This window comes from Ascaphus truei, chromosome 1 (assembly GCF_040206685.1).
Source record: "Ascaphus truei isolate aAscTru1 chromosome 1, aAscTru1.hap1, whole genome shotgun sequence".
Taxonomy (NCBI): Eukaryota; Metazoa; Chordata; class Amphibia; order Anura; family Ascaphidae; genus Ascaphus; species Ascaphus truei.
In genome coordinates, this window is record NC_134483.1 from 9,477,414 (window position 1) to 9,498,243 (window position 20,830).

Genomic DNA, 20,830 nt, shown 5'->3' on the forward strand with positions numbered 1-20,830 from the left:
GGGACGTAATAGTAAAACGACACTATTACACATTTTAAGGGGCTGCGGGAATCAAGAATATTTGGACTTTGGGAACTCTAAGATTCAGATCTTCAAAGATCTTTCCAGATCTACAATCTCAAGACGAAGAAGCCTCCGCCCAGTCACAACGGTGCTTCGAGACAACGAGATGCACTACAGATGGGCTTTCCCATTCCATTTGGTGGTAAATAAAGATGGGATGCAAGTTTCACGAAGATACCCGGAATAAGCGGAGAAGTTCTTGGGAGCCCTTGTTCTACATGAATGGCCGACCACGAAATCACAGCGTTCCCCGGGGCCCAAGGAAACATTGGAAGTTTCTATTGACTTTGCATATTTTTCTACGGTTCTAATCTGCTCCCCACAATTATAACTATAAGTTGTATGTCCCCCAAGGGGTCCGCTCCATCTCCCGCCAACCGTTATACTTGGATTTTGTGCTCCAACTCCTCTACGTGAGGTTTGTCCCCCAGTGTGTCGTCTCGTCTCCCTTTCTTCTCGCTGTCCCCCATATTTTGTCCAGTATCAAAGGAGAACGCATCTGTTACTATTAAAGCCAGATTGTGGTCCTCTCTACTCCTGGAATATCTGTCTGGGCCAACAATGGCATCCAGACTTTTAGAAAAATGTGGCCAGTATCATTTAGGAGACATCAATTTCTCCATCTGATATACATACCAAATTCGGTTCCGGATCTTGGCAATCACTGGAATTTCACTCTGTTTCCATAATGCTGCGATCTCGCACCTCGTTGCCTTTGCAAAGTGCGCCACCATTTTAAGCTTTGATTTGGCTAGCCCGGGTATTGAACAAAAAAGAGACTGGCTGGCGCATCCTAGTGGAGTACTACAGCCCCACCCGTTGAGTGGAAGAGGAGAGGAGGAGGAACTTTGTACCCGGTGAAAAGTGACGTCAGACGCCGACTGCAGTCGACCGCGCGAGAACCCCAGTGGCCGCTTTTTGTGGCCGCTAACGGAAGACCGAGACGGACTAGACGCACACCGATCAGCATACCGCTGCAAATATACCTTTATGTGTCCTGAGTGGCAGTGCCAATTGTGAGTACATCCTCAGGTTTTTTTTGTATATGTGTGATAATTTGTGTATCAAGGGGGGACTCCATTTTGTCTGCTATATAAAGATTTTATACTAACACTGCCATTATGCTTTTTAGTCTAATGTTGAACTGACCTTTTACCCAATTAATGGTGGCTGAACTCCTGAACTATGTATGTTCAGACATAGTTTCACAATGAAGAAACAGGAAGTTCTAGCCAACCATGCTTAGCCTAAATTTATGAACTGTCTTAACAGCAAGAATTATGACGTGCCCTACACTGCCCTGGACTGGGCAACTTGAAGGTTCCCAAACTGTAACTTTCCATCTGTCACTTTCTAGATAAATATAAAGGGAAGTACGTTTCGCACGTATACGCTTTTTTTTATGCTCGCTCGCCTATAAAACCTGACTGTAACCATTAATAAACAGAAGAGGTTTTTGACAACGCTCACTGGTGTCCGACTCAATTACTTCTCCTCCGAGCTGCTCGTCTTTTCCTGTCCAGCACTCTAAGCGTGGTCAAAGGCCTCCCGGGGGGTAATCGATCCGAGTACAAAAGGAGATTCCTACATATGCAGTAGAGAATATATTTACAATGTGTATTGTATATTAAGGGTGTTTGTAATATACTACACTATCAGCCCCTTCTTGTTCTCCCTCCCCATCCTACTCTACCCTATCTACCTAAGCTTGGCTACTTTTTAGTATACCGCACCAAGAAGCTGCCGCTCAACATTGTGCAAGTCAACGACACACTCCCCCATCCTTTGTGTACCATAACCCGGGTATTGGCCTGTTTAGTAGAAAGAGCTAAGGGTCTAGCGTTATTGTGAGGTTAAACATCCTCTGTAGCCAATCTCTAATTTATTCCCAGATGGGGTTAGTTCGAAGGCAGGAAAACAGCAACAGATCAGCGGTCTCTCCACATTGTCTAGGGCACAATGGGGAGTATCCTGATAAGAATTCTGATAGTTTGAGTGAAGTGAGGTACCATCTCATTAATATTTTATATGCATTCTCCTTTAATGTGGTGCAAATTGAGTTTTTAGCTGTGGCCGTGACTATTTTTGTCCAGTTCTCAAGATCTAGATCCTCCCCCAGATCCGATTCCCATAACGACATATATTTAAGTTTTTGCGCCACTTTTGGGCTAGACCCGGTTACTTCTCTAATTGTACAGTAGATTATTTTAAGTTAAATAAAGGCTCAGTCGAAAGCCCGACCACTCTATGGGAGGCCCATAAAGCCTCCAATAGAGGCCAATTTATCTCTATGGCTTCATACTGCACCGACACACTTTATTCGAGCAAATACCCAGTATGTACCTGGCAGATACCTGCAAGCCCCGTTGCATTTGCCTTCCCAGCCTGGGTTCATGCCTGGCTGACGGGCGGCTGATCTGTGAAATGATAATGATTAGGATTTAATAGGCTGCAATGCTTCGCGTGTCTACCAGATGGCATAAATTCATGAATTGTAATGCAGTATATATATATATACTGTGCAGTATTGCAGCCAGCGGGAATAAAATGCTTCAATCCCTGCCTGGAAAATACCTCAATGCACTCGGGCAGAAAACAGTCACAAACCTCAATACACCCGGGTATACCCGAATTCGTGGGACTAGCCGAGCTCGAATAAAGTGTGTCGCCAGTGTATAGTAAAAGAGCTAAAAAATATAATCAGGGAAAACGTACGGCACAAATTATTGAACTAGAACAGGAACATAAATCACGGTCGTGCAGGAAGATTTATAAGGTTCTTTGCCAGACCAGAGAGGAATTACATCAATTAAGATTGGGAGACACAGAGAAAGCATTAAAGTTGACTCGTCAGACCTATTATGCTAAGGGTAATAAAGCAGACAAGCCGCTCGCAAGTAAGTTAAGAGGAGTTAAATCTAAAACATAAGTCTCAGCGATAAGACGGGGTAGCGGGGAGGTCAATCATAACCCTACACAAATTGCCGGGGAATTTTCTAAATATTACAATGATCTTTATAATTTGGACTCATCAGACCCCCAACTATAATAAAACATCTAGTGAACAAATCGATAACTATCTACAGGCTTGTGAGCTGCCAAAGTTATTGCCCCAGAATTACACTTGCCTTGATACATACGGGCCATATATAGTGACGGGGGAAAGTGCAGTATGTAGTATGCAAATTAGCTCCCAAAAATAGTCAATCAATGTTGCGATATATTCGCTTATTTGCAAATGATAGGTTTCAACTCATCCGCCCATTAGTGAAATACCCTATTATCAAAACAGTGGTGACTAATGCGCAGAAACTGTGAGGATTACATTCATTTGATGCTTTGGACGGCCGCTCCTAAAATATAATAAACTGTTGGGGCCTTACTCTATATCCACCAAAGCGACCACTGTTTGAAGTCTATGGGGATTTTCAGTTGAAAACGTCCAAAATCGCAACATACTGTAGCCACTTCCCCCTCAGTTACTGTTTTTGTTGTTGTTGCAATATACATTTGTATTAAATTTGCCACTTTAGTTAATAAAAACATTTTGGTTTAATAAAATAATAATACACATAGTTGAAAATGTTGAGATACAGTAAGACAGATATTAAATTGTTATTATTAAGTATATTAATGCATTTATCACATTCTCCCTTTGTTCCATTCTAACAAAACAGTACATCATCAAAGAACCCTCATGCAGTACATGCTTTGGTTACTTAGTTCTTCATGAAATACCTTTCATCTTCTCACACCATCACAGAAATATATTTGCATGCAAGGGTGCGTAATTTGTACCTATGGCTGTTCCTCTCAACTGCAAATAAAAATGATAATTAAAGGTGAAATAATTATGAGTTAGCACAAAACATATTATGGCCTTATTATATATGTATTGAAATATAATGTTCCTGTATTTTTAGTACTCTACTGCTCCAATAACCCCATTCAGAATCTATATTTGTGTATAGGGATAAGATCAATAATTTTGAATAAAACGTATGTGATGTCTCGTATGTAGGATGGTAGAGTTTCTACATGTGGCCTTAATGTAGAATCAATAAATTGACATAATGGTTCACTCACACTCTGCATGCCAGAAACTGTGGGGCGATCTAGGGGTGTCTTGATGTTCCTATGAAATTTTTGGTACCAAGTAAAAGGTGGGAATTTTGGGCTTAGATACAGGTAATAATTCACATTGAGATTTTGGAATGTTCTCAATAATGTTTTATCAACAATTTTCTTATATTAATCAGTTGGATTTTCACTGAGTCTGTAAAAACATTCGCATTTTGTCAATTAAGCATAGGTTTCTTTTTCATACATTTCACTTTTTGGAACTGGGTGGGAGTAACGTCACCTTTAGGTGAGAGTTACATAGTTACAAGGTAACTATGTAACTATAACTAACATAATTCTGTTATTTGAAGCTAACAGAAGGCAGTGGTAACTTAACATGACATAAAGTTTATGCTAATGAGATATACAATGGCCGCTGTTTTTGCACATAATTATCTTTGTGGATATGCGTTAACCTCCAGGAAAGTAACGGCCATTAATACTTTTGATAATGACCCTGCACTGACTGATCTGTGGATCTGTGGATCTGTGGATCTGTGGATCTGTGGATCTGTGCCTGAGAACATTTTTTTCTCAGTGTCCGTCAAATTAGAAAAAATGCTGAATTTAGGGAACCGACAAATCTCAACAGCAGGACAAATCTGAAAATGTGTGGGGGTCCCATTCGTAAACTCGGACCCCCCACAGCGTGACTGCGGCAGACACTGTCTCCGGGACTGCAGGCTTTTGCTTCTTTGCCCGCGGTGTCAGGGACAGTGAGTCCTGCTACAGTACATCAGTAGATAGATACAGATAGAAAGGTAGACAGATAGATACTGCAGATAGATACCACTTTGCACACTAGATACCACTTTGCTCACTAGATACCACTTTGCTCACTAGATACCACTTTGCTCACTAGATATCACTTTGCTCACTAGATACCACTTTGCTCACTAGATACCACTTTGCACACTAGATACCACTTTGCTCTCTAGATACCACTTTGCTCACTAGATACCACTTTGCTCACTAGATACCACTTTGCTCACTAGATACCACTTTGCTCACTAGATACCACTTTGCTCACTAGATATCACTTTGCTCACTAGATACCACTTTGCACACTAGATACCACTTTGCTCACTAGATATCACTTTGCTCACTAGATACCACTTTGCTCACTAGATATCACTTTGCTCACTAGATATCCCTTTGCTCAGTAGTTATCACTTTGGCGCGCAAGCTTTTAATGGCAACAACCCAGTGGAATAAAATTGTTATTTTAGAGCAAAAAACAAACAATTTTCAAATGCGTTTGTTTTCTGATAATTACTTTAAATACACAAAAACATTATTTGCATTGTGATTTTTTTTAAATGAAAATGTGCACTGTTTTTGTGAAAAAAATTCTGAATATAAACTGTACAGTTCTAATAAATAATTACAGAACAGTTCCGCACATCTGTCCCTGACCGGCCTGAGGTTCCGCACACCTCTCCCTGACCAGCCAGAGGTTCCGCACATCTCTCCCTGACCGGCCAGAGGTTCCGCACATCTCTCCCTGACCGGCCAGAGGTTCCGCACATCTCTCCCTGACCGGCCAGAGGTTCCGCACATCTCTCCCTGACCGGCCAGAGCGCCGCACACCTCTCCTTGACCAGCCAGAGGTTCCGCACATCTCTACCTGACCGGCCAGAGGTTCCGCACATCTCTCCTTGACTGGCCAGAGGTTCCGCACATCTCTCCCTGATTGGCCAGAGGTTCCACACATCTCTCCCTGACCGGCTAGAGGTTCCGCAGTTTTATTGTGTGTGTAATGTCTTTTGGCATCAAACAGCCCCTCTCGTTCTCTAGAGCAGGGGGGGGGGGTTCAACTCCAGCCCTCAAGCTCCCCCAACAGGTCAGGTTTTCAGGAAACCCCTGCTTCAGCACAGGTGGCTCAATCAGTCCCTGCTCTAGAAGAGAGTTAAAACACTGGCTGCTCCTGGGAAGGAGAGCAGTGGGGTAGTACCACCAGGACAGCCAGTCATACCTACTGTATGTGGAGACAGGGACATTGAAAGCCGCTCAAGGAGTCCAAGAGTGAAAGCATGTCTGATAATATATGAACTGTCATCTTGATGGGGCCCCATCTGTAGGTATGAAGTGTAGGAGGACTCTGGCTGACGTTTGCAGTTGGAACAAGCAGAACCATCTGCTAATCTGACACATCCTTGGCTGTCTTTGAATAATGAATTATACACACAAGATGGCTCTCTTGTCAAGTGTGGCCTCTTACTAACGCTGCTGTGTGGCAGTGTGCTGTATGCTTCCATGCGCCCTTGTGGTGGGATATTCTGCACCAACACTGCCATTTAATAGCATGGAGAATGTGATACTCTGCGCTGTCACCCAACACATGAGAGCCATGTGTTCCACTGCGGCTATTATAAATGATCGAGTGGCATTCTCAAGATGGGGGGGTTGTGGATTCTTTAGGGTGTCGACCTCAAGGTCTTCCAAAAGCTTACTGTCACCCTGATGGCATGGGTCTAACTCAAAACGTTATCTTCACTTGGAAGGAATTGGTAATAGCACAGACATGTGATCCTGCGGCTGCGGCTGTCCGAGAAGCGCTACGCCACCATGATCCCTCCCTAGTGAAACAAGCTCCTTCCAATGAGATAGGCCTCCTCATGCGAGAATGGGACAAATTCGAGATGGATAACGGGCTACTCTACAGGGTTGTTCAGTTCCAAAATCATCCTAATCGTCGACAACTCTTTCTACCCCGGCGACTGCAAGGCCTAATTTTAAGATCACTACATGATGATCATGGACATTTGGGGGTGGATAAGACTCTGGGTTTAGTGCGAGACAGGTTTTTCTGGCCAAGAATGAGGGAATCCATTGAACAACACTGCCGGAAATGTTTACGATGCATTCATAGGAAGACCCTGCCCACTCGTGCTGCCCCAATGGGCCATCTCAAGAGCTCCGGGCCTATGGATGTAGTATGTATGGACTTTCTGTGTATAGAGCCTGATTCAAAGGGTATAGGGAATGTACTAGTAGTGACAGATCATTACACTCGATACGCGCAAGCCTTTCCCACAAAGGATCAGAAAGCTACCACTGTGGCTAAAGTGCTGTGGGAGAAATATTTCGTGCATTATGGCCTGCCCAACAGGATGCATTCAGATCAGGGACGAGATTTTGAGAGCAAGTTGATTAAAGAATTGTTAACACTGTTGAACATTCAGAAATCAAGGACTCCTCCTTATCATCCGAGGGAGATGCACTCCCGGAAAGATTTAATCGGACATTGCTGGATATGCTAGGCACATTGAAGGATTCCCAAAAAGGGGAGTGGAGCAAGCATGTAGAGGCTTTGGTACATGCCTGCAATTGCACTAGGCATGAGTCCACCGGCTACACACCATACTTCATGATGTTTGGACGAGAAGCCAGATTGCCAATTGACATACGCATGTGGGTGTCTACCGATGGGGTACCCAATATGGCCCACTATAAATATGTACAAAGACTTCAGGACAGTCTGCACCAGGCTTATCAGTTAGCAGAAAGAGCTACCGCCAGACTGAACGCCAATAACAAAAGGAGGTATGATCACAAAGTACGCTACAGAGAACTTCAACCGGGAGACGCAGTTCTGTTACGCAAGTTAGGGATCCCTGGCAAGCACAAATTAGCCGATTGCTGGAGAGAGGGACCCTTCCACGTTGAGTCCCAAATGCCGGGTCTTCCTGTCTATCGCATACGTGACGTGAATGGCAGGATCAAGGTCTGGCACCGAAACCATCTGTTACCTATCCCACAACTGGGAGAAGGTGAGCCAGAAACAGTAGTAGATGACAGTGAGCCCGAAGAGTCTACCGGGAATTCAGGGACCACAGAGGAAATAATTCAAGACCCTTTGGAGGGAACATCCAACAGAGATTGGTGGGCACCTCCCGAAGGAGCAACGGGTAATGAGCCTGCGGTTCACACACCATCTTCAGAGAGTTCATCACGTAATCAATCGTTAGATCCTAACACCCCGAGTTTTGTGCCGCAAAGAGACAATGTTCAAGTACAAAGAGACAATGTTCAGTTACAAAGAGACAATGTTCTGTTACAAAGAGACTGTCCCCAAACGGGTCCACCCGCTGCCAGAGAGTCTAGGCCTCAAGCCTAAGATGATATCTCTCAAGATGAAGAATTTGAGACCGAAACTCGCAAAAGTCAGCGAGTGAGACGCCCTCCCACTAGAGTGGCTTATGATTCATTAGGGGCACCTCACTATGAGTCTCAGCAGCAAGCTAAAGCCAAGCTAGCCTCAGTTATAAATATGGTGAGAGAGAAAAACAGGCCCTGAAAAAGCACTCTAGTTTGTTTGAATGTACAAATCACAATTTTTTTATTTATATATTGTCACAGAACAAAATTTAAAACAAAGTACAGAAATATGTTAAAATGAAGCATGGATCCCCTGTTCATTACAAAGCTTGACACATCCTCCAAACACATCCCCTCATGAGGAAAAACGTCAAAGTTGACTATGGTGATATACTAAAGTACCTGACAGGGTAAATCTGCTATAACAACCAACAGACTGAATGACCGTGGCTATGGCTACGTGATCATAAGCAGGAGATCAAAAGAAACATAAATATGTTTACTGAAATGCGCAATCTGATCTAGAGATGATAAGTTAAGATCGCATTGGTAGTTGCAATTTTATTATATAACAATGTTGTGCCATTTTCATTATATAACTTTTGTACATAGTTATATTGAGTTGTGTCCCAAGCGTGGACGTTGGGGTTTTCACCAGGGGGAGGATGTAGCCAGGTCCCCCCTTCCGTTGCGGACCCCCCCCCTCCTCGTACTCACTGCGGCCATTCGCGGGGAGGTGTGTGAGCATGTGCGCGAGCAGCGCGCTATCCTAGGGATGTGGCCGGTTGCCGGGGCCGCGCGTGGGCCGTTGCTAGGGCCGCGGTCGCATTGCGAAGGTCCCGGCGGCTCGCGGTGCAGGACGCCACCATTGCAAGTTGCGTTGCGCATGCGCAGGAGCCAGAAGCGCCGGGAGGCCCAGAGACAGGTCGCTCATGCGCAATGATAAGCGCGCGAACGCTAGCCTACCAGGGAAGGCTCTTGGAAGGGACTACAAGTCCCATGAGCCTCTGAGTGCCCCACGTGACGCCAGGGAGCCAATAGGACTAGATTATCTTCCTGCACAGAGGGATTGATACATTTCGCGGGCTCTGAGCACGTTAGTGAGTCGGCGCCAGGAGCAGCTAGGGGAAGGAGGTAGGGTGCAGGAGTCAGTGACTCCCTGCACTAGGCCAGCAGCCCCCTAGGCCCCAGATAGCCCTGAGTCACCAGTAGTTGAGTGTTGTAGGGGCAGGCCCCAGGTTAGGGACCCTGCCCCTTACTACACAGAGTCAGTTAGGGACACAGGGGACGCTGCGCGTCCATCCAGAGGTTTGGGTTCAGACCTCCGCTACCGCTGCAGAGGCCATCCGGGTGGGATCGCCCCGGACGGTAGTTCCTGTATTCGTCAGCCATCAGATCCTTTGCGAAGCTCCGTTGCAGGCCCGGGCACTGGAGTGCTCGGCAGGTAACCATCAACAAGTGCACCAACGATCCTACATACTGTATATTATTATTACGGGACTAGTGGCTGCGCAGTCACACATATCATCTCCCTTTAAGGGTGCGGGACATATTGTGTGGGGTTATTGGACATGGGGTGGGATCACCCGGTGTAGGTGAGAGCGTCCTGCGAGACGCAGTAGTCAGTGTCTCCTCTAGAGAGGGACACCTGTTGATTTATGAATAAGTGCATGCTATGCAGTAAAGCCAGTTCTGTTTTACAACTGTTTGCTTAATGTGATTGTTTCCTGGGAGGGCCTCCTCCCACTCCGTTGGGATCCCTCCCAGGTGGAGGCATTGCACCACGAGATTGTATTATATGTATGTACCCCAGGCTCCCCAAGCGGAGGCTTAGGCTCCTGAGAGCCACACAGGTTACACAGCAGGTAGTAGCGTCTGTATTCACAGGGAATATCCGTTACATACTTATTACCCAAGGGTATACACTGATAAGTGTGCTTTTCTAACAATGTTTTAAAGACTGCCCATTTATCTTCTACATTTTTCCCTGCAAAAACATCATCCCATTGTATTACTACTAGATGAAACCTCAGTTTATTAAAATCTGCCTTTCTAAAGTTTAAAGTCTTTGTTGAACCCAAGTAATCTGTTTTTTGATCATTTATTTCAAATGAGACCATGTTATGATCACTGTTACCCAAATGTTCCAGGACTTGAATATTTGTTATTACTTCTACATTGTTTGATATGACCAAATCCAGAACTGCCCCAGTCATCAGGCTCCAGCAGGGAATTTTTAGGCGTCCGGTACTTTTCCGCCCCTTGCAGAACATATTGAGACAATGTTATAAAAAATGATAATACAAAAATAGGATAGCGTTCATCATCAAAAACAATCATTCAACTCACATTTTCCTATGTCCTCTCACTGCAAGTAATGTATTTCTTTTATTTCCACATGAGAATATGGTGTAATATTACTATTAGCCTGCAGCCCTATTTGCCAACTTTGTATAACACTGTTATTAGTCATTCCGAGAGAAAGGGGGTTAGGTGTTGGGGGGGAGGGGGGTTGTGGCAGTTGGGGTGGTGGGTTTTGGGGGTAGTTTCCCCAGGAAGGGAGGTTAGGACCTCGGGTGGGCGTGTGGGGGACTTAACCCCTTGTATGTTATAGCAATTATACCTCTATGGCAATCATTGGGTAGTTAGGTAGCTAGTTAGGTGTATTAACCCCTTAGCTACCTTAGCGGACATGAAGGCCTTCACAGCCATTGTGGCTATTAAGGGGCTAATAGTATTATCTTGATCAATGTTGAGTCTAGGGTTTTAACATTTTTTTTCTATATTGCAAAGACAATATAGACTGCCAATATGGGTCTCTTAGGCACCCTGGACTAGCCGGAAAACTATGGAGAAGATATAATAAAGGGTGAACACAGATCGTTTGGTAAAGCCAGGCCCTTTGAAAGTAGATTTGGCCATTTGGCAGAATATCGATTGAAAGCTTCCTTCGGAGCTGATTCTGCTATCCCTTCCCCCTATATACTTTAGCCAAAATTTGGCGAAAGCGAGCTACATGGATATAAATATCAAACACATTTTTATTAAGTCACATATGAAAATACTAACGTTTCAGTCCAGCATAAAGAGATTGTCACTGATTCCCAATTTATAACCCCACCCCTAATGATGACAGGACCCGCTGTTTCTATCCACGTGCCCAGCAGGGGGATTTGGGACATTCACCTACTCACTGGGGGCGCCGCCTGTTCATGATTCTGAATTTTCCTTATTTGTTTGATGCTCTGTGTGCTTAGTCATAATGCTATTGTTTGTGGTATGCAAAGAGCCACGTGACCTTTACAAACTGACTTTTAATGCACGGCAAGTATGTTTTTTACTGACCTGATTCGCTAACTTGAGCAAGAACTTACAATGCAGCTGGGGCATTGTGAGATGCACAGGGGCAGAACGAGTGCCTGGACGTGCAGGGAGAGGTTAAAGAGGCAATTTCTTTCCATTTTTGAAGTGAAACTTCTTTAGTGGCACCTAGGGAATTTTGATGGGGCAAATTTACTTGGTGGTAATGAAAAAGTGTAACGGAAGTGACGTCATGCCCTGGTAGTCATAGCGCATGTGCAGAAGCAGCCACTGGGTGTCGCACATGCACAGAGGTGGCCACGCACACACACCAACCACTGTCATTAGCGGAATTCCCCGTGAGTATAAATATAAAAGTGCAACATTTTTAGAAATGTACCAAAAAAAAAAAGCAGGGTATGTGTGCCAAGTGTAAGGAATCCGCTCCTGGCTTTGATTATAGCCTTGCAGACCTCTGCAGTTGCAAAAGCTTCCTCTGGCAATCAATGGCACATGTGCTGCCTCTCATTGCAGCTTCTGCCCTGTGCTCCATCATTGGACGAATGCCCACACACCCTCCCCCTGTGATTGGATCTCCGCCCTTTATATGTTGGGCTTTGGCTCTGAATCAGAGCCGAGCATAATCCTTCTCTGGACATTACTGTCTCTGCCACAAGCCACCTGGCTTGTCTCCTTGTGTACTAACCTCTCTAGTTCTCATCTCTAGATCCTGAGTATCCGGAGGCCTGCTGCTAGTTCCACACAGAGGCCTGTTCCTGAGTATCCTGAGGTCTGCTACTACTCTCCACGTAGAGGCCTGTGTTCCCTGAGTATCCTGAGGTCTGCTACGACTCTCCACGTAGAGGCCTGTGTTCCCTGAGTATCCTGAGGCCTGCTACTACTCTCCACGTAGAGGCCTGTGTTCCCTGAGTATCCTGAGGTCTGCTACTACTCTCCACGTAGAGGCCTGTGTTCTCTGAGTATCCTGAGGCCTGCTACTACTCTCCACGTAGAGGCCTGTGTTTCCTGATTATCCTGAGGCCTGCTGCTACTCTCCACCCAGAGGCCTGTTCCTGACTCCTGTGCTGAAGCGTTGTTTAGCCAGCACAGGTTCCTGGTACCTGCTGCATTCTCCCCTAGCAGAGGTTTCCCTTCATTTTCTGAAGCCTGCTGCTATTCTCCACGCAGAGGCCTGCTTTGGACTTCTGTGCTGAAGAGTTGGTTTTCCCCGACGCTGCCCCGTGGTGTACTTCGGCCAGCCTGCTGTCTCCCCCTGCTGAGACCAGCGTCATGGGCCGAGCCCGCTCCTCGCGCAGAGGCCACCCCCGCGCTCACGCTCCTATGCTGAAGCGGGGCACTCCTGACTACCTGTTGCCGAACGCCTGCTTGAATAACGACGATGCTGCCTTCTCCAATCCTGACCCTGCTACGTACGACTATGAACGGCGCACTCCGGATCAGTCTGCGCGGACTAAGGTCGGTGATTATATAACCCCACCTCAGCCCCGCGGTCCGGTCCCGGTTTGTGGCGAGCACAATCGTAACACCAAGCACACATGTTCTAAGTCAAACTTCTTTGGGTTTTGGCACTGAAATCGTGTTTTGATTTTTATGATTTATATTGAATGAAAGACTTTTGAGAGTAACAGCATTTAGATACTTTACAATCCCAATATATGTATCTTACTTTACTTATCATGTCAGTTATATTATGTATTCACAGTGATTAGTATGGAAATTTCAACGCAAAAATAAATAAAATAAATTATACTCTAAAAACTTTCATTGAATTAAAAGCATCACTATCGCAAATATAATTTCTGTGACAAAACACAAAGACGTTTCACTTACAATGCGCGTGCTCAGCACACACAACTTTTTTTAATACAGGATTTAAGCAGGGGAAGCTGAACACCATTCATTTAAACTCCAGGGACCCCCTGCTTCCAGTGGTACTTACCTCTGTAATGGGTTCACTATATAGCATCTTTTCAAAGTTCCCGGGTCCAACGCGGGCCAATAAGGAGCCGTGACATCATCCAGTGCGGCTTCCTATTGGCCCATGTGACCGGAGGGGTTTTAAATTGCAGAACGCTGCAGAGGAGGTAAGTACACTGGAAGCAGGGGGTCCCCGGGGCTGAAATTAACGGGGTTCAGCTCCCGAGACCCCCTGCTTCAAACCTGTAATAAAAAAAAATAAAAAAACCTGTCTTGGATTGCTCTTTTAAGGCTAAGCGCGTACGCAGTGGCTCACGTGGTTATTCCACTACTACGAATCCCCCCTGATTCGGCTCTGCATTCTGAATCTTCATCGCATATGGAGCAATGAAGAGAGAACAGGGAGTTTCCCACAATGCACCGTGCTGCAGAAACTTGCAAATCCCCAAAGAGATGAGATCTCTTCAATTAGGTAAAAATAATTAAAATAACAAAAAAAATGAGCAAGAGAGAGAGAGAGAGAGAGAGAGAGATGTGAGGACATTTTTGCTGAAGGCGGATTGGGGACAGAAGCACTGAACATTTCCCATTGAAAGGCAGAGGCGCTGGAAGAACAGCTTTCGGCACGGAGAGAGAGAGAGATAACTATCGCACATTCACACGCATTATAGCTCCCATGAGCTCCTCTCCCCCTCCCGCTGTCTCTAATAAGCCGACACGAGCTCTGCACAAAGCATTTCTCTTCCCACTGAGAGGGCTTAGGGTATTTGTGCAGGACAGGGGTTACCCGCGTTTTCTTTATTGCTTTGATGCAGTATTAATAATGGTGTGTAGGGACCACGGCACTTACTCATCCCGTCTCATTCCTTTATTAACAGAGGGGAAAAAACATACCTAGTAATAATGAAAGAGAAAACATGGCCGTATAATGGTGTATCCCATCTCCATCTATTAACCTTTATCCCTACATGGTTCCCTAGTAACACTCAGCCAACAACTAATACTGCTGAGAATAATACAACTAATACTGCTGAGAATAATACAACTAATACTGCTGAGAATAATACAACTAATACTGCTGAGAATAATACAACTAGAAATAAAATACTATTACTTATGCTTTTTGTACGACTTCTAAGGCTGCGTCAATAGGACTGCGGCCGTGCTGAGGCGCGCGGAGGCTGACGGAAAGCGGGTGCTTTCCCTGGCCTTGGTCCGCGTGCTGTCTGGGGTCGTGTCAGCGGCGTGTCAGGGGCGTGTCGGGGGGCGGGCCAGTGACGTCACGGAGCTGGTTTGCCCTCATTGGGCGAAACGCTCACGTGACCGGCCCTGCGCTCCAGCGAGCGCTTGAATTTAAAATCAAGCGCTTGAATTTAATAGCGGGTGCTTTCCCTGCGCGCCGTCAGGGGGCGGGCCGGGGCGGGCCAGTGACGTCACGGAGCTGGTTTGCCCTCATTGGGCGAACCGCTCACGTGACCGGCCCTGCGCTCCGGCAAGCGGGCAAATTTTACATTTCCCTAAGACCTACGCTTCCGCGCGCTTGCGGAAGCGTAGGCGTGCCCCTACTAAAGCCGCTCTAATTGCGGCTGTAGGGGCTCAGTGCTGAGCGCCAGCAAGCAACAACCATGGACGAGGCCTAAGACTTACGCTTCCGCACGCTTGCGGAAGCGTAAGCGAGCCCCTGCTAAAGCCGCTCTCATTGTGGCTGCAGGGGCTCAGTGTCGAGCGTGAGCGTGCCTCAGCACGGGTCAGCGGCTAAGGGGAGGCCACGCTGAGCCGTGTGAACGCTCCGCGCTGAGCCCCTGCATCCTCCATGAGGATGTCTTTAGAGGGGCCTCACGCGAGCGTCCGCAGGCGTGCTGAGGCGCTGGATTTTTCAGCCGACAGCCAAGCTGTTTTTCAGAGCGCTGTCAGCTGAAAACTTCCAATCAGCGTGGAGCAGCGTCAACGTCACGGTGCCGTGACGTCGGCGCCGTGACATTGACGTCAGTGTGTCACGGGCGACTGGCCCTGCGACGTCACTGCCCGCCTCCCTCAGCCTCCACCCGCCTCCCAATCGCGCCCGCTGGCTCGCCTGCATGGGCATGAAATCGCGCAGATTTCAGCAGGCGAGCCTCAGCGTCAGCGCGGCTCAGCCCTGCTACCCCCTCTATGGCCCCAGCCTAAGGCTTCTGTGGCTACTATGGCAGTGAAGGGGTTATCTCTTGTACTAACCATCACGCTGGCTCTAATACGAACCATAACCCACACATTACCATTAACCTGCAACTAACTACCCCTCTAACACTGACCACAACCCAAACATCAACCAAGAACCCAAGCACCAACTATAATCCTAGCATTAACCTCGCCGGTGTTTTGGCTAAAAGCATAAAATGATAACCATAAACTTGAAAAAAAAAAAATAATCACTATAAATCCGATGTCTTTCTGTTCTCTCCTGCAGTATCTTGAGTTATTCCTCATTAAAGGCTACATCTGTACCAAGGCAAATTTGGAGAAAATGGGTTAAAAGATCCCTTTCTTGTGTTCCGCCTCAATGCATCAAGCCCTTTGCTCCACTTTTTACCCCATCTGCGTCAGCTTCTGATTGTGCAAAAAGGTTTTTAATAAAAGGTCTATTTTCACAGTAGAAGTCTCAGCAGTTTAACATGTTTAACCAACTTAGTGCTGAAAGTGGAACTTTCGTCCCAACAACTCAACATCAAATAGCCCCAAATACACAGTGCATGCTGCTTGTGTCTTCCGACAGGAGAGTCCTAATGTGTACAGTACTGTACATACTGTAGGTAGAATGCTGTAGTGATTCAGATGCTGCATTGATTTGGGGGTGTTTAGGTGGCACACGTGTGTAGCTTTTGTCACATTTTATATATAGGTGAATTATATTGCATCATTATGCATATCAACTGCTGGGTAATTTGAAAATAAAAACATGTAAAAAAATGAAAATTAAAGTCAATTTCTGCAAGAAATCTCTCCTATTTTTTTTTTACCTTTTTAAAAAGGTGCAATTTCTGTTAGTTTGGGAACAAAAACATTTTGAAAATAACTTCAACTTAGCAATGTAATTATCTGAATTACGAAAATGTCATTCGCTTTAAAGCAGAGATTTGGGTGTTTCGGTTTGTTTGAGGGAGCTTTTTCTGTACATCGGGGGCTCTGAGTAGGGTCAGGACCCCAAGCAGTAATCATTACCCTAGCACCGGGACAGATTGGTGGTTAATCGGCAGCCTGACATATTACCTTCGCAAACAGTGTCCATCAGACCGCAGGCTTGGCAGTGAGATTGCATTCCGTGCTGGTGTCACTGAGACATGTACAGTGTGGAGTCATTTATCAAAGTCTCCCGGCTGCAGAACCAATCGCAACCTCTTGTCTTAATGTGATCCCATTGAAATGAATGGGATTTTCTTTGATATCTCCGGTGCAGTAGGATTGCTCTAGTTTTGCCTTCATTTTGGATTCCTTACCTGGCTCTCTGGGATAATGTTCAGCAGAATACCCTTAGTCAACGATGGAGTCTGTGAGGTGTAAAGTCAGTGCAAAAAGCAGGGCCATATTCATCAAAGCAAAGGGATCCCATTGAAAGCAATGATGGGAGCTTTCCCTGTGATACAGTAAATCTGGTGCAATTCTTTTGCACAGACTATGCCCCAGTTTTGCAGCTGGGAAACATTAGAAAATAACCCTCTATTATATATCAATATGTATCAATACATCAATATATGTATCAAATTCTCCCGGCTGCAAAAGTGGGGGAAAAAAACCTGCACCGTACAGATGTAGCGAGCGCTATTTTAAACTCAAGCGTGTAGTTCTGCACGGTTTATTTTCTGCCAAGAAACCCACCCCCCCAACAGGTCAGGTTTTCATGATATCCCTGCTTCAGCACAGGTCAGTCCTTGCTTCAGCACAGGTGGCTCAAACAGTGGCTCAGTCTTTGAGGACTGGATATCATGAGGACTGGAGCTGGCCGCCACAGCAAAGCTGGTTTCTTCTTCGATAAATCTGCTGCAGCATTTTTGGATCAGTTTTGCAGCCGTGAAACTGGGATAAATGATGCCTATTGCTGTGCCTTGTATATTGTTTTATGCCAATCGATCATGGCATAAAAAGACAGACACAGCACAAAGGCAAGCGAAGCACAGACTATAACAGAGAGAAGAGGCTGTTTTGCTTGAATGGATGTTGATGCATTGTTAACTGTGCAGTACTTACCATTACCATCAGATTGAATAACAGCAAGGCAGCAGGAAAGAGAGAGAACCAGACCAAGAGACACAGAGAGTAAAAGGAAGCCAGGCACTGGGACACAGAGAAACTGGCACTTTGCAGCATACAGTACATGCATTTTGAGAACCCCATCCAATAAAAACAGGCTGCAGGCCCCCAACAGCTAGACAAGAAGAGAATGAATCTCCCTGCAGTGTGCGCTAGTCACTTCAAGTGCCCAGTGTTACAATGTGGCACAGCAGACGTTCTGTCAACGGGGAAAATATTGCATTAATAAAGAGCCTGGAGAGCTCTATTAAACAAGTCTGACCAGCAGGGAAGCGCACAAAGCGTTACTAAAGAGAGATCACACGAGAAACAGGAGGAAGGCCACGGGTGATAACAATAAGACCTGAGTAGAAGAAAGATTTATGGAGCACACAGCCCAATGTTCCGAATATACTGTATAATACTGTACAGGTGGCTGCACTAATGTATTTGGGATTTGGGAACGTTGTTATTGCACATTGCAGTTGATACTATAGAATGGTGATAAACATATTCAAACCCCACTTTGAAATAAAGAGCTCCTGCGGTTTTTTTTGCCCTGCTTTTTCTCAGTTTGGTAGTAAAGATGCGTCAAATGTTGCCCGCCCTTTGGGAACCATGTGAAATTAACCCTTTGTTTCTTGGGACAAATTTCGCGAGCATTATGTTCGTTTTGCCAAAATTTGCCCAGGATCCAGAAAGACAGAGAAAGACTTTTCAAAGAGAATAAAAAATCCTGTTATTTTCAAAAACCTTTTATTTAAGAAATCTGGTTCTTTTTTTTTTTGCTTCAATTATTCCCCACTTTAGTCGCTTGGAGACATTATTTAATAGACCTAATGGCGCTCACCAGGCTATCATTAATACAAGGATACAGCATTGCTTAAAGCCCCTAGAGCAGACAGACAATTATGTCCGTGGTACAATGAAGCCTACCATTCCCACAATGCTTCAGGAATAAAGCAAACATTACAGGCTATTACAGGTCCATATAGGATTGTAGAACAAGAGAAGAAGATGCAGCCGTCCTGACGTTCCCCGTGGTCTGGGGTTTTAAACGCTGTCTCTGTGGCTTCCCGCAGCAGCTCCTTGTCTGGGGCCAGAGGACATAGATTTTTATTGGGAGAAGATAAATCGAGCTGCATGTGTAGGATGAGTGACCTCATTGTGTGACCTTGTTGAAGACCTCTCTCTAGGATGGAGGTCACTAAACCTCTGCAACTCCAAGTGGCTGCAGGCTTATAACGCTTTGGCCAAAGGGTTTAACTGAATGACCCTTACTCACGAGAATACTAACATTGAAGTATTTAACGATGTATTATGTCACATTGGATGTAGCACTGGGTATCTTTGTCTTTTGAGTGTGTAATTTAAGGCAGATTCACCAAAGGGTAGAAAGCAAAGGGCATTTTTTTTTTACCAAAGTCTCCTGGCTGCAAAACTGGGACAAAAAAACGGCATCAGATTTATTGGGGAAAAACAGTCCTGCAATAGGGACGGCCAACTCCTGTCCTCAAGGGCCACCAACAGGTCAGGATTTCAGGATGTGCCTGCTTCAGCACAGTTGGCTCAATCAGTGGCTCAGTCTTTGACTGAGTCAAAGTCTGAGCCACTGATTGGGCCACCTGTGCTGAAGCTTAGACTTACTGAGCCACCTGTGCTGAAGCTGGGACTAAATTGAGCCACATGTGCAGGCACATCCATTAAAACCTGACCTGTCAGTGGCCCTTGAGTGCTGGAGTTGCCGCCCTGATTTACACCAATGAGATTTTCTTGACTTGTTTGCACCAGTTTCCCTGGTTTTGCTGCCTCTGATATATGACCCCAAACTGCCTCATGCATGGCACCAGACTTACCTTTCAGATATATAATGCTGGTTATTGCACTGGTTTTAATGTCTTGAGACGTTAGTTTATTTATCAGAGTCTCCCGGCTGCAGAACCAGGACAATAAAATGCACCTACAGTAATTTACCAGGGAAATCCATTCCCGTCGTATTTATTGATAAATGCTGTATTGTGCACTTGTTTTTGCCTCGGTTTGCAGCTGTTTAAGTGACATTTCAGGGATGGCGAAACATTCACATGTTTTTGTTCTTAGTTTGTAGTTACAGTATACAGCCCCCCTAAATATCAAGGCAATTTGTGTTCAATTCTAGGGCAAAACAATGGTTTAAAAGGGTATATTCTATATTATAAGGGTATATCCTAAGGTCCAGATACTAATTCGGATTGGAGGATGCACCTGCTAAGACATTAGAACATTAACTACAGATGGATGAGTAAAGATTGTTCCTGTTTTGTGAGTGTTTATTCACACGAGTCTCTTACAGTATGTGCAGACACCACCTGCCCCTGCTATAGAGTAACGTGTCTATGGTGTAGGAGTCCTCCTACCCTTTCATAGGATTATTATATCTGTAGGAATACTTGTCCATTCCCTTCTTTCTATTTTACGTTTGTATGTTATACATGATTGTCCTTTATTGACATATATGATCTCAGGTAAACTTGTTTGATCTTAGACTTGTTCTATATTTATGATTTATTGGTTTAGTGAGTGGGGGAGAACTATCTTTTTATGAACTAGTTCTTTGGGGATTTAAAGGGACCCCCTATTTGTTCCCTTCGCACCCTTCAAGGTTTGTTAATCTAAACACACAGTGGGACTATCTGACATTTACTTACTTTGATGAATTATATATGTATTTACTTTGTATTCTATAAGTAATGGGCCCAGGAGAGGATGTGGCTTCTTATATCCCGTACAGGCGGGGTCAGGTCTGCAGTAAGACCGTGTCACCGGGACAGACCCTGTCACCAAACGTTAGGAAGCTGGGAAAGTCAGAGATTAGGGTCTCATCTCCTGTCACAACAGCCTTTCCATTTCTGTAGACCCCATAGTCCCAACAACAAGGAATGAGAGAGAACCTCCCCTACATCCCACCCATATCTCCTTTCTCCTGCCAGACATTGCTAGAATAGCAGCCCTCTCTGGAGGCCTCCGGGGTTTCCAGGCAACACAACTTTTCTTTAACATTGTT

The 20,830-nt window shown here is 45.3% G+C and overlaps 1 protein-coding gene across 2 annotated transcripts in view; it reads left to right on the forward strand.

The window, feature by feature from the left end:
- The window catches only part of PHF24 (PHD finger protein 24), a 41,185-nt gene that overhangs the window by 18,113 nt on the left and 2,242 nt on the right, over positions 1-20,830 (forward strand). The gene's annotated exons all lie outside the window — the stretch shown is intronic.